The sequence below is a fragment of the Mustela erminea genome, chromosome 3, assembly GCF_009829155.1.
Source record: "Mustela erminea isolate mMusErm1 chromosome 3, mMusErm1.Pri, whole genome shotgun sequence".
Taxonomy (NCBI): domain Eukaryota; kingdom Metazoa; phylum Chordata; class Mammalia; order Carnivora; family Mustelidae; genus Mustela; species Mustela erminea.
Window position 1 is genome coordinate 141,080,509 of NC_045616.1, and position 12,786 is coordinate 141,093,294.

General features: G+C 33.9%; 1 pseudogene; it reads right to left on the reverse strand.

The window, feature by feature from the left end:
- Positions 1–10,178: 10,178 nt before the first annotated feature.
- LOC116587261 lies at positions 10,179–12,192 on the reverse strand (annotated as a pseudogene).
- Positions 12,193–12,786: the final 594 nt, after the last annotated feature.

The window sequence follows — 12,786 nt, forward strand, 5'->3', positions numbered from 1 at the left end:
AAATTAAGGGTACTGAGTTATAACATAAAGTATAGAATTAATGTTAATGAGGTCATATTGATATATAAGTGATGGTTGAATTGCAAATAAGGTAGATACTCCACACTAAAGATATGGAGCTTTTCATAAGTGTGAATTTTGCAGTGATTTCCTTCCAATGAGTGCAATATAGGAAGAGGGTACAGGAAAAATAATAAGAAAACTTCATAGTGGGGGGAAAAAGAAAAGACAAACATTACTTCAGCTAGGTGGTCAAGATCAACAACAACACTGCTAATTTCATGTTGATAGTATTCACCCTTGATATGATGAAATGAAAATGTTATGTCACTTCTACGATTTTCCTTCCCCAAATACCAGCCTCCTATGTAAGAAGAAAATATGCAACTCTCAATTTAGGGATATTTTAAAAAGATACTTGAACATTTCTCAAACTGTCAAAATCATCAAAATCAATAAAGGTATTAGAATCTGTCAACAACCAAGAAGAGCCTACAGTGACAAGACAACTAAACATAATGTAGTATCCTCGATGAGTTTCTGGAAAGAAGACATTAGATAAAAATTAAATCTGAATAAAGTTTGGACTTTTGTTGATAATTAGTTAATAATAGAGCAATTTTGGCTCAATAACTGTGACAAATTTATCACACTAATGCATGATGTCGGAGGCTACTAGATATAAAATATGAGAAATTTCTGTATTGTCTTCACATTTTTTGTTAGTCTAAAACTAAGTTTACTAATAAATAAAACTAAGTTTACTAATAAATATATCATCAGCAATTTTTAAAATTCATCTGGTTTAGATGGCTCAATAATAGAAGTAAATAATAGAATTCAAAGGACGAGTTCTGGAAATAAACACACCCCAAATCAAAACTCTATGTACAGAGTCAATGTGACTATGCCTGTTTTTCATTTTCTTTTTAAAATTATCTAATTTTTGACACATTACATAATGAATCAAAATAAAAAGGTAAAGTAGAATCTTTTTAAAAGTGATGCATTTGACTCATATCACATTCCTATCAAGAGAATACTATTGTTTACACTTGGCCAAAATTTTGTAAGAAAATGACTTTCTTTATTTACTTTGTGAATTTTAAAATAGGTAATGGCTGGTAGAGTGAAGAACTGACAATCAGAGCAGATATTGGTAGTAAAGACACTCATACCTATATAACACCTAAATATTAGACTGGCATTCCTAAAATGTAGAATGTCAACCCATCCCAAAGACAAAATACTTAGATTGAGTACCTGAAGTTTTCTTGTGTTTTACCATGGGAAGAAAATTGTATTATAGAAACAAGTATAATTACAAGTTTCCCAAACCAGAACACCTCAAGCCCAAAAGCTATAGGAAAATTTGGTACATATCTCCTCTTTTGGACAGATTCCTATCCATCCTTCAAGAACTGGCTCAAAAATCACTTTTTCATGAAGCCTTCCATGAAACTTCCAGAAAAATTTAACTGCCTTCATCTGTGACCCTATATAGTATTGCTATTTCTTTAAATATTTACCAAATAGCTACTACATTCTAAGTCCATATTCATATCTCTAAACTGTCATTCCTTGAACTGTATGAGGGCTATATCTGATAACCCTACTAGACTCAAGACAACTGTTTGGTGATCTCCTTATAAAATGAAGGACAGAAAGGAGTCAATACCTACTCACAGCTAGCTGTTTCAAAAAATCCTTTATTAACCACATTTTACAAATGTGAAAAATGAAACCCCAGAATGGAGGTAACATGTTTGAGGTAAAACTTTCTTCTTCATCTTTTTGGTTCAATTGAATACATTGATTACTGAATGAGTAGCCAATTTTGATTACTTGAGACAAATCCTACCTGATCTAGTATATAATTCTTATACACTTTGGGTTTGGTGTGCTGTAACTTTAGGATTTTTGCATCTACTTAGATGCTGGTTTCTATTTTTCTTGTAATGTCTTTATCTGGCTGTGATATTAGGGTAAGTCTGGTATCCTACAATGAGTGAGGAAGTATTCCCTCTGTCTCTATTTTCTGGAGGAGATTAAAGAGATTTAGAGTTATTTCTTTCTTAAATAGTTGGTAGAGTTCGCCAGAGGAAAAATCTGGGCCTGGTGCTTTCTCTTCTGGAAGGATACTTCTTATTGGAATTTAGCAGATAGGAATAGATTCCTATTCAGATTACATTACAGTAGTGTAAATTTTGGTGGGTTGTGTCTTTCACGTCTTAGTCCATTTCCTTCAAAGTGTCAAATTTGTGATCTTACAATTTTATGTAATATGTTATTTTTTAAATTGATGGTACTCTTTCATTTCTGATATTGGTAACTATGTCTTCTCTCCATTTTTGTTCCTAGCCTAGCTAGAAGTTTATCAATTATATTACTGTTTTCAAAGGACCCTATTTTTGGTTTCACAGATCTTCTCCTTTTATCTATTGATTTTTCTCTACTTCTTATTTTAAACTTCATTGATTTCTACTTGTAGAAAGCTTATTTATTTTCTCCTTTTTTTTTTTTTTTTTCATTTTAGGCTTACATTGCTCTTCTTTCTCTAGTATCCTAAGATGAAACCTTACATTTTTTTTGTTTTTAGAGATTTCTTTTGCTATACTATAGGCAATCAGTGCTATAAATTTTCCTTTAAGCACTGCTTTCCCTACATACCACAAATTTTGAGAAGTATTTTCATTAAATGTAGATTATTTAAAAATACCTTTTGGCATTTGTTCTTTTCTGTTATTGATTTCTGGTTTAGTTCCATTGTTTTCCAAAAGTATGCTTTGGATGACTTAAACTTTTTGAAATTTGCTGAAATGTGTTTCATGTGCTTGAATATGACAGGTCTTGGTGAATATTCCATGTGAGCTTGAGAATTATGTATGTTCTCTGTTGTTGAGTAACTATTCTGTAAATGTCAGTTAGAGCCATTTGATTGATGGTGCTTCAGTTCAACTACTCCTAACTGATACTCTGTCAGCAGGATCTGTCAATTACTGATAGAAGTCTGTTGAAGCCTCCAGATCTAGTAATAGAATTATTTACCTCATCTTGCTGTTCTATCCGTTTTTTGCCTTATTTATTTTGGTATGTTGCTGTTAAGCATATATACATTAGGAATTTCTAATTCTTCTTAGAAAATTGACTCCTTTATCACTATGTAATGCCTCTCTTTGCCCCTTATAATTTTCCTTGGCTGAAGTCCACTTTTCTTAGCACTAATATAGTTACTTTAGTTTTCTCTTTGTTAGTGTTAACATGTTCCCTTTTTCCATTAGTCCCCTTCACACATTAATCATAGTCGTTATCAGTTTTCAACCTAAAAATTTCAAAATGTCTGCCATTTCTGAGTTTGGTTCCGTTACCTGATTTGGCTTAGACTATAGTTTTTCTTGCCTGTTAGTACTCTTTGTACTCTTTGTTACATGTTAGACATTATATTTGGAATAAGAATAAGGTGAGTCGGCTTTTAGTGTGAAGTTTTATGTTTATCCAGCTGTGAGTTAAGCTGTTTTTACTGCCTGGTGTAACTATAGGTGTCAGAGGTTACACTTTCCTCTAGTGTCCTTGATTTTTTTGTTTGTTTTGTTAGTTTCCTATATTGTCTTTTGATTTTGTATGTTAAGATTCTCCAGAGAAAAAGGACCAATGGGTTGGAGATACATATATGTATGTGTGTGTGTGTGTGTGTCTGTGTGTGTATATATATATATATATATAGAGAGAGAGAGAGAGAGAGAGAAGACAACAGAGACAGAAACAGAGACAAAAAGAGTGAAAGCAATGTCTAAGGAAGTTGCTTCAGAGGTTTTTGTTTGTTTTAAGGCATTGGCTTATGCAGTTGTAGAAATTAGCAAATCCAAAATCTGTGTGGAATGCCTGCAGCAAGAACTGAACTTTGCAGTCTGAGTCCAAAGGTTGGTGACTAAGGTAGAATTTCTACATCTAGACTCAGAATCCCCCCACTTTTTTTTGAGACCCCAGTCTTAGTATCATAGCTCTTAAGTCTTCTGGATGATTGTATGATATCATTGTCACTATGAGGATGGGCTATTTGCTTTTTTTAAAATCTACTGATTTAAATGTTAATAATCTAAACTTTACCCTCAGAGCAATATCTAGACTGATGTTTGACCAGGTAGCTGGTTGTCGTAGCCTAGCCTAGTTGACGTAAATATAAAACATCACAGATTTCCCTACAAATTTCTTCTTAATTAGAGTCTTAAGCTTGTAGTTCTGCCTGCTGTAATATCCTGTGATTTTTAATGAGCCCCTAGGCCATTGTTTTCACAAGTGCTTCTCAGTTTACTCCCATTCTCCAACCCTGCCAGTTAGGTGGGACAAGAATTCTAGACTTGGGTAGAGTTGAGTATTTCTTTTCCTTTATGTAGGTTGGGTTCCAGTGAAATAGTTCTCCTGAGGGAGGTTCAGGAAAACAGGATGCTGACAGTGTTTTGATATGGTTACTTTTCTTTTACCTAAATTCCAAGATTTCAAAATGCACCAGCAAATTAAAGTTTCTCATCAGATTTGATGAGCTTTTGGCCATTATTTCCTTGAATATTATATTTATCATCTTTTTTGATCTTCTCATTACATATATGTTGGTATAATAGGTGGTATTCCACATCTATCTGACACTGTCATTTTTCTTTTCCTTTTTTTTTTTTTTTTCTTGTTCCTCAGACTGGTGATTGTTGTTCATCTGTCTTCAAATCCATTGTTTCTTTTTTCTGCCAGCTTATGACTGATGTTGAGCCACTCTAGTAAAACATTTCAATTATTGAATTTTTCAAATCCAGGATGTATTTTTCATTTTTTTTTTAATTTTATGTATTTTGATCATTTCTATTTGGTGATGTATCTGTCTTGGATTTCCTTTTGGTTCTTTAGTCATGATTTTTGTTGGTTTTTTTGAACATATCTAAAATAGCTGATTCAAAGTTTTTTCCTAGTAAATCCAATGTTTGGCTTTCCTTATGAACAGTTTCCATTGACTGCTTTTTGCCTGGGTATGGTCTAAAAATTGTGTGTTTTATATATTTTTTATTCTGGGAAACAGTATAAAAACTATATGATGTGTCAACTCTGAAAATTATATTCTTTATCCAGTTTTCTTATTGTTGCTATTTGCTGTTTGTCTTGTTTTATTTTTTAAAAAAATTAATTGAAATATAATTGACATAGAACATTAGTTTCATGTGTACAACAAACTGATTTGACAATTATATACATTATGAAATATTCACTATGGTAAATGTAGTTACTGTCACCATATAAAATTATTACAATATTGACTGTATTCCCTATGCTGTTCTTTTCATCAACATGAGATATTGTGAATATCAGTTTCCTATAGCCCTTTAGCTCTGCCATAGTTAAGTTCTACTGATTTTCGAAGCCCGATTTTATGATGGCTCTTTTCCCCATGCCAGCCTCCAGGGCCAAGATACCCAATATGGGACCTGATCCCCTCATTCCTCAGGGAGAATCTCATGCCCATGATATCCTTCTCACTTGTGGGTTGCTGCACCAGGAGTTTGGTTCCTGACTCTGTCTCTGGCCCTCCCCCTATGCTTCTCAATGTGACTTTTTCTTTATATTCCTTGCTGTGGAAGAATTGTTTGGATGGTCTTCAGGTTGGTGAATTGCTTTTTTGTAGTTGCATCCTTGGTGTGTACATGGAAGGAAATGAGCTCAGTATCTTCCTACTCTGCCATCATCCCTACAATGCTTTTTTGTTGCTGTTTGTTTAAGACTTTTCTGGACTAATTCTATGATATTTGTATTCTCTGCTGGTCTCTACTTGGTTAATTTCATAGAAGGGAGATAAACTTAAATACCTTTTAACTAATGGGTTTCTAGGACTCTGCTGAGTGGCTCTGTGGGTGGGGGTGTGTGTACATGTTGGGGTACATATTCAGTGCTTTAACCAATAGATTAATGCTGTGTTATAACCTTCCCTTACTACTTAATGTTAAGCCTACAGGTTAAATTAAGCAGAGGTTAGAGCACTTTTCATGTCTCTTCTGGGCATGTGCATAGTCCAACACATGAACACAGCCTCCTAGATTCCCAGACATACTATGGATCTTTTCAAAGTATTTTAGTTCCCTCCTCCTCCCCTTTCCTGTGGGGCAGCCACTAAACTAATGACACATTTTATTAATGATTCTGTTTGATTCCATAGCCTCTGACAATGTTTTTCTGTTTAAAAAAAAAAAAAAAAAAAACCTTTTAAACTTCATTCCTATTAATAGAATATGTGATGTCTCCACTTTTTAAATAATGGTACAGATAGCTATGTACTTAAATTCCAATGCTCCTAATTAATTGAATTATTAATCAATAAATAGAACATAATTATATATCAATTATTAATACATTTTTGAAAGTCCTTATTTTATGTTCTTGAGCTTGTTTTTAATCATAATAGTGAGCTTCTTTTTAATCTACTTAAACTTAGCTTTCTGTATTGATTTAAATTTTTATTAGCTTTAGTAGAAAGTTTTGTTTTAAATAATGACAATTTAAACAATTTTCTAATACTTCACCAATGTAGCTATAGGCATCTTGTTTTGTTATGAAATTAAGTTTTTAAGTGTCATGCACAATGCCCAAGGAAAAAGTAATGAATATATTTGAGTATTATTCCTGATTAAATTTGTATATTTTATTAGATTAGAAACAAAACTTTGCCAGTGGGAGTATATCATGGGAGCATAGAATAGCCCTCATTTCATGGAAAACCTAGTTTTGTGTTGAAGTTGCATTTCTTTTTCTTTAGATCACTCTTCTGCTCTATTTTTTGAAAGATTTCAGCAATTATGGGTCACTGAATAAAGTGTTTAACATATGAGAAATAATTAAACACAATAAATTTGTTTAACCCTTCATATTCATGTTATCTAGATCTCTTGTTAAGTAATACAGCATTCTTAAAATTTCTCACATAAACCAACCTATATTATGACTCTCTTATAATAAGTGGCAAATTGATAATTTTCCAGATTCTTGTCTTTTTACTTATAAATATGGGCTTAAAAATAGTTTAATAAGTAATCTAAAATGAAACATTGGGATATTGATTCTGAAGTATATTAATAGGTGTAATGATAGAAAAAAATTTCATGGTAATCAAATGCATCTTAGAAGTGTTGGATTTAAAAATGTTGAGGGTTATTGCAGAAATTCTCAGTGCATTTGCGAAGTTTAAAAAAAATATGTTATTTTATCAACCTGACAATTTTCACCTTGATGAAAATAACATCATAAAATATTTTTATTACTGTTCTGGAATATTGTTAATTACTAGAAGCCTGAAGAACCACTTTTAATGTTTACCCAACCAATTCACAAAAACTACTTAAATCAACAATTATAAAATATATTTTAAAATAAGCCATTTAGGGACACCTGGGTGGCTTAGTGGGTTAAGACTCTGCCTTAGGCTCAGGTCATGATCTGAGGATACTGGGATCAAACCCCTCATCAGACTCTCTGCTCAGCGGGGATCCTGCTTTCTCCGCCTGCCTCTGTGCCTACTTGTGATCTCTGTCTGTCAAATAAATAAATAAAATCTTAAAAAAATATATAAGCCATTTAAGGGACATCTGGGTGGCTCAGTGGGTTAAGTCTCTGCCTTCAGTTTGGCCATGGTCTCAGGGTTCTGGGATCGAGGCCTATATTGGGCTCTCTGCTGGTGGGGAGCCTGCTTCCTCCTCTCTCTCTGCCTGCCTCTCTGCCTACTTGTTATCTCTTTCTCTGTCAAATAAATAAATAAAATCTTAAAAAAAAATAAGCCATTTAGTATAACAAAGAATGCAGTGTTATATACTGAATATTACCAGTTTCCATTTACCCCACCAGCCCTGTCTAGGGCAAAAACTAGCTTTCTTTACCTTAGGCAAACATAGTAAAATATTTTGAACAATGATTTAACCATACTAAGTTTCTTCCAGGGCTTTTAATAATATTCAAGGTTATCAAGTTATGTTACTGGGTCTTATGTAAATGTAGGTTTTGATCACCTCTGTCTCATCTTGTGAACGCAACCTCTATGTTTTGTTTTTCCTTATTTTTCTAAATCATTCTGTACTCTTCTAATAATCTATTCATTATCATAGACTAGCCACCTTAATAACTCTTCTAAGTCTACTTCTGCTGAGGTCATTATGTCAAAGTGGGAGCTAGTCTCAAAATGTTTTTTTCCTTTTTTTTTTCTTTGCAAAGAGCTGAGTAGGGAGAAATTTAGCTGTAATTGGATTAACTGTGTCTTTCATATAGCATGTAAAATATTTAATTGTCAAAACACATGTATATGGTGACTATATATACTATATATATAATGTTATGAGGGGAGAATGAGGCAAGGTTTTCCTCTTACTATAGCTTTTTTCTTTCATTTTCTTTTTTACCATTCTAAATTATTTAAGCAAACTCTGGTCACAAGCAAAGGGTTAGAAGATCAGTCTACAGGTCATCATTTGGTACAAGTAAAGAAATAAGCTTCAAGTCCCATACACTTGACTGGTCCATGCACAGAGTAATGGTCCAAACTGGTGTTGTGGTCCACAGTGTCAGGGAAGAGGTCCAGATTTTCTTTATTCATATCATTGTGGGTTGGAAGTGGCTTTGCATGAAGGTTATGGGATAAAGTATTGTTGCCATCTTTATGGAGAAAGAGCTTAAATCTGATGCAGGAATGAGTATAGGTAGAGAGCATGTGCTTTCCCTGGTGTGACTTCAGGAAAACAGTCAGCATATTGTCTTCAACCCCAGGGAGAATGATGAAGTAGATGAGGAACTTCCATATGAGCTGAGCTCTCTGCCCTTTGGGTGTCTTAACATAGGCCTCTCCAGCTGTGACTGGAACCTATGTAGTTGCTCAAAAATCAGGAACTCACACACCCTCCATTTTTTACCTGAAGCTATCATTACCTTTTAGTTGATATAATTATTCCAGAGATTAGAAATAAAATATGTATTCCTGATTAAAAGAAAAATTATCAAATCTAAAATTGTGATGGCAAGTTATATTCCTTAGAAAATCTATGCAATGAAACACATTCAGTCAATTTGTTCAGAATTCAGAAGAAAATCATAGCAACTAGATATGATGGGAGAAACATAGAAGTGGAAAGTAAAATCATATATACATAAAATGGCAATGTCATGAAGCAGAACTGATATAAAATTTTGATTGAAAAACTACCATGTTAATGTGAAAGAAGAGTCTTGTCGACAAATTTAAAAATTTTTGTTTGTAAAGCTCCAAAAACAAGTAGCAAAATTAGTAAGGCATCACATTAGTTATGTTTGTAACTTACAGAGTTTTTTTTTTAATTTAAATTTTTATATTTATTTATTTATTTTTGTTTTGTTCTATTTATTTTTGGTGGGGAGGGGAGATAAAAAATTTTTGATTTTTGCATTTTAAGAAAGGAGATTTCCTAAGAGTGGCAATTCATTCATTACACATTCCCCTAGATGAACACTGTTTTCTTGGCTTTCATGACAGTTTGAATTCAAGGTAATGTGCACAGAATGTATTTTTCTGAAATTCAGTGTATTCATTTGGACACACATGGGGTGACTTGTTTTCCCATTCCCATACAAAAGGTATTGGCACTTTGGCTTCAAGAACAAAAATAAAGTGTCATAAATACAACTTGTGTTTTAGATCTGGGCTAATGACTAAGGAACTATTCAGCTATAATGGTCTCAGATATTCCAGTGCCCTGTGAACTTACAATTAATAGAGACTGCTGATTCTAAGAACTATGAAACCAACAAGAGAATAAAAGAAGAGTTATAAGTCTGATGCAAAGTTCATAATAAAATATCAACCAACAATCTCTCACTTTTGTTAAATCTATAATTAGAGAATGAGGATAAGAATCATATGAATAATGATAAATAAGTGTCTACAGAAATGGGAAAATATGTTTCATTTATTTGTTACTTATTCTATTTCAATAAGATGCTTGTTAGGAAAGGAACTAAGACAGGAAACTGGTTATGTTGTATAGAACTTCTTAAGAGCAAAAAAATGAATACCAGTCAACTTGGTTTAATATTAATTGTCTTAAAACATGTTATTTTGTGACCTGAACAACTATGTTATGCCTTGAAAATTCAAAGCAAAAAATAAAATCACATAGAAACCAGAAACATCATCCATACATCTGCACAGATGTTTGCTTGTAGTTTTTGGTATCCAAAACTTTTTTTTCCACACATTGCACAGATGCCCTTTTTGTAGGCATAACCCTGGCAGTAGGGAGAACCCAGCTGGTGCACAGAACTTTTTACAAATTTTACAAGTGGAGAACTTATTCTTTCCATATGGATTGAATATGCTTTTTTTGAAGTCAAAGCTTTATTTTCGTTCAGCTTTCTTCCGCCATTTTCTGTGATATTCCTGCGCCGTCTCTCTGTGTGTCTGGAGTGATAGCAGTACCAAGTTTCTTTTCACCCAGAGAACTCCAATTAGCTTCTTCTAGCCTCCTTCTCCCAAATATGTGGCCCCTTCACTCACGTTTTTCACTCAGTATCATTCCCAGACGGTTCCCTTGGCTGCAGAAACAGGAGCAGCTTGAAAATACCAACACAGCAGCCAGAAAGGATCTTTTCCTTTTTCTTAAAAATCCAGACAGTAACATAATAAGTTATCAGTTACTAGGTCCCACATCCTTGCAGTATTTCTGAAGACACGAGTCAAGATGAAACTGATAGCTACCAAACATTTGATCTGATAAAAAATGTGTTGCTACTAATGGAGGAGGGATTTCCTCTGCTGAATGAGAAGAAGAGGTGGACTGAGTGGGGGTAAAGAAATTTTAAAAAAGAAGAAAACAAGTTTTTACCTTGAGAAACTGAGAATGCATGAAACAAGGATTATAAAAATTCTAATTAACCACAGATAGTGGCAAATTGAGTTTTAAATAAATATGGTTTTCCAAAGCAACCAAAACAGCAGCTCATCTTCACGAGGCTAGTAGTGAGTACTAAAACCTTTTAATATACCCCATCCCCACTACTATGATAAATTATATATGCAAGGGCTTGACATTCTGAAGAATATTGGTGAAAGAGAAAGACTAGAACATAGAAATGTGTTTTCTTTTGCTTTGCAAGTTAATATCTTCTGTAAGGTTTCTGTTTTCCCTTTCAGGACCTATTTGATGATAGCATTCCCTTTAAGAGACAGTCTGGCACCCTACTCAGTACAATAGTATATTTTATTCTATGACTTCTGTAGGGCACAAATACATGATAATGTAAAATATGTATGTACATATGTATGTATGTATGTATGTACACTTTTTTATTTCAAGTTTTTATTTAAATTTAGTTAACATATACTGTAAGATTGGTTTCAGTAAACTTTAGTGCTTCATCACTTACATATGACGAGTGCTCCTCACAAGTGCCCTTCTTAATACTCATCACCCATTTAACCCATTAGCTTGCTCACCTCCCCTCCAGCAAACCTCAGTTTGTTCTCTGTAATGAACATCTGTGATTGCAATACTATTGACAATATACCCTATGCTGTAATTCATCTCCATGACTGTTATTTTATAACTAGATGTTTGAATTTTTTAATCTTTTGTATCTGTGTTGCCCACCTCCCATCTACTTCCCTTCTGGCAACCACCAGTTTGTTCTCCATATTTATAGGTCTGATTCTGTTTTTTGTTTATTTATTTGTTTTTTAAGAATCTGCATATAACTGAAATCATATGGTGTATGTCTTTATCCATCTGACTCATTTCACTTAACATAATACCCTCTTAGGTCCATCTGTGTAGTTGCAAATGACAAGAATGAGATATTCTTCTTTTATGGCTTAGTAGTATTTCAGTGTGTGTGTGTGTGTGTGTGTGTGTGTGTGTGTGTGTGTGTATACACCATATCTTCTTTATTGATTCATCCATCAATGGGCATTTGGGTTATTTCAGTATCACGGGGTGAGCTACTTAACATGCAGGCTCTTTAAGGGCAGGGACCCCATTTTCTATTGCTGTTTGTCTTGCATGGTGTTAAGCTCACTGATTTTTAAAGCTCCTGATGTTAAGTTCCACTGCTTTTTAAAGACAATTGTTATAGATACTTGTCTTCCAAGTGCAGTTCCCCAGGGCTAGGGCTGCCTGGTCTGGGGTCTGATACTTGTGCTTTCTCCATGCTGGTGGTGCCCCTCCATTTTGAGGTGTCCCACAAGGGGTTTAGTTCCCAACTTCACCTCTACCCTTCTTACCCTTCTTGATGTGGCCTCTTCTCCATGATTAACCATGAAAGGTCTGTTCTACCAATTTTTAGGTCATTTTCAGAGTTAGGTGTATAGCTATCCCCTAGACACACCAAAATAATAGCTACAAGGTGAGCTTAGTATCCTTTCAGTCTGCCATCTTCCAAGAAATCCTATCTCTGCTACTTTATATTACAACATCACATTAAGAATATTTTCCATGAAACTGAATACTTTTTGAAAGTAAGTTAGTATCACAAAACATTCTATCTTAGGACTACCACATTAACTTACTATGCTTTTATTCCTTGACATTAAATGTGTTTCTAGTTTTTCCTGTCCCAAAGCATTTTATCACTATTTTTTTTTTAAGATTTTATTTATTTATTTGACAGACAGAGACCACAAGTAAGCAGGCAGAGAGAGAGGAGGAAGCAGGCTCCCTGCTGAGCAGAGAGGCCGATGTGGGGCTCGATCCCAGGACCCCAGGATCATGACCTGAGCCGAAGGCAGAGACTCAACCCACTGAG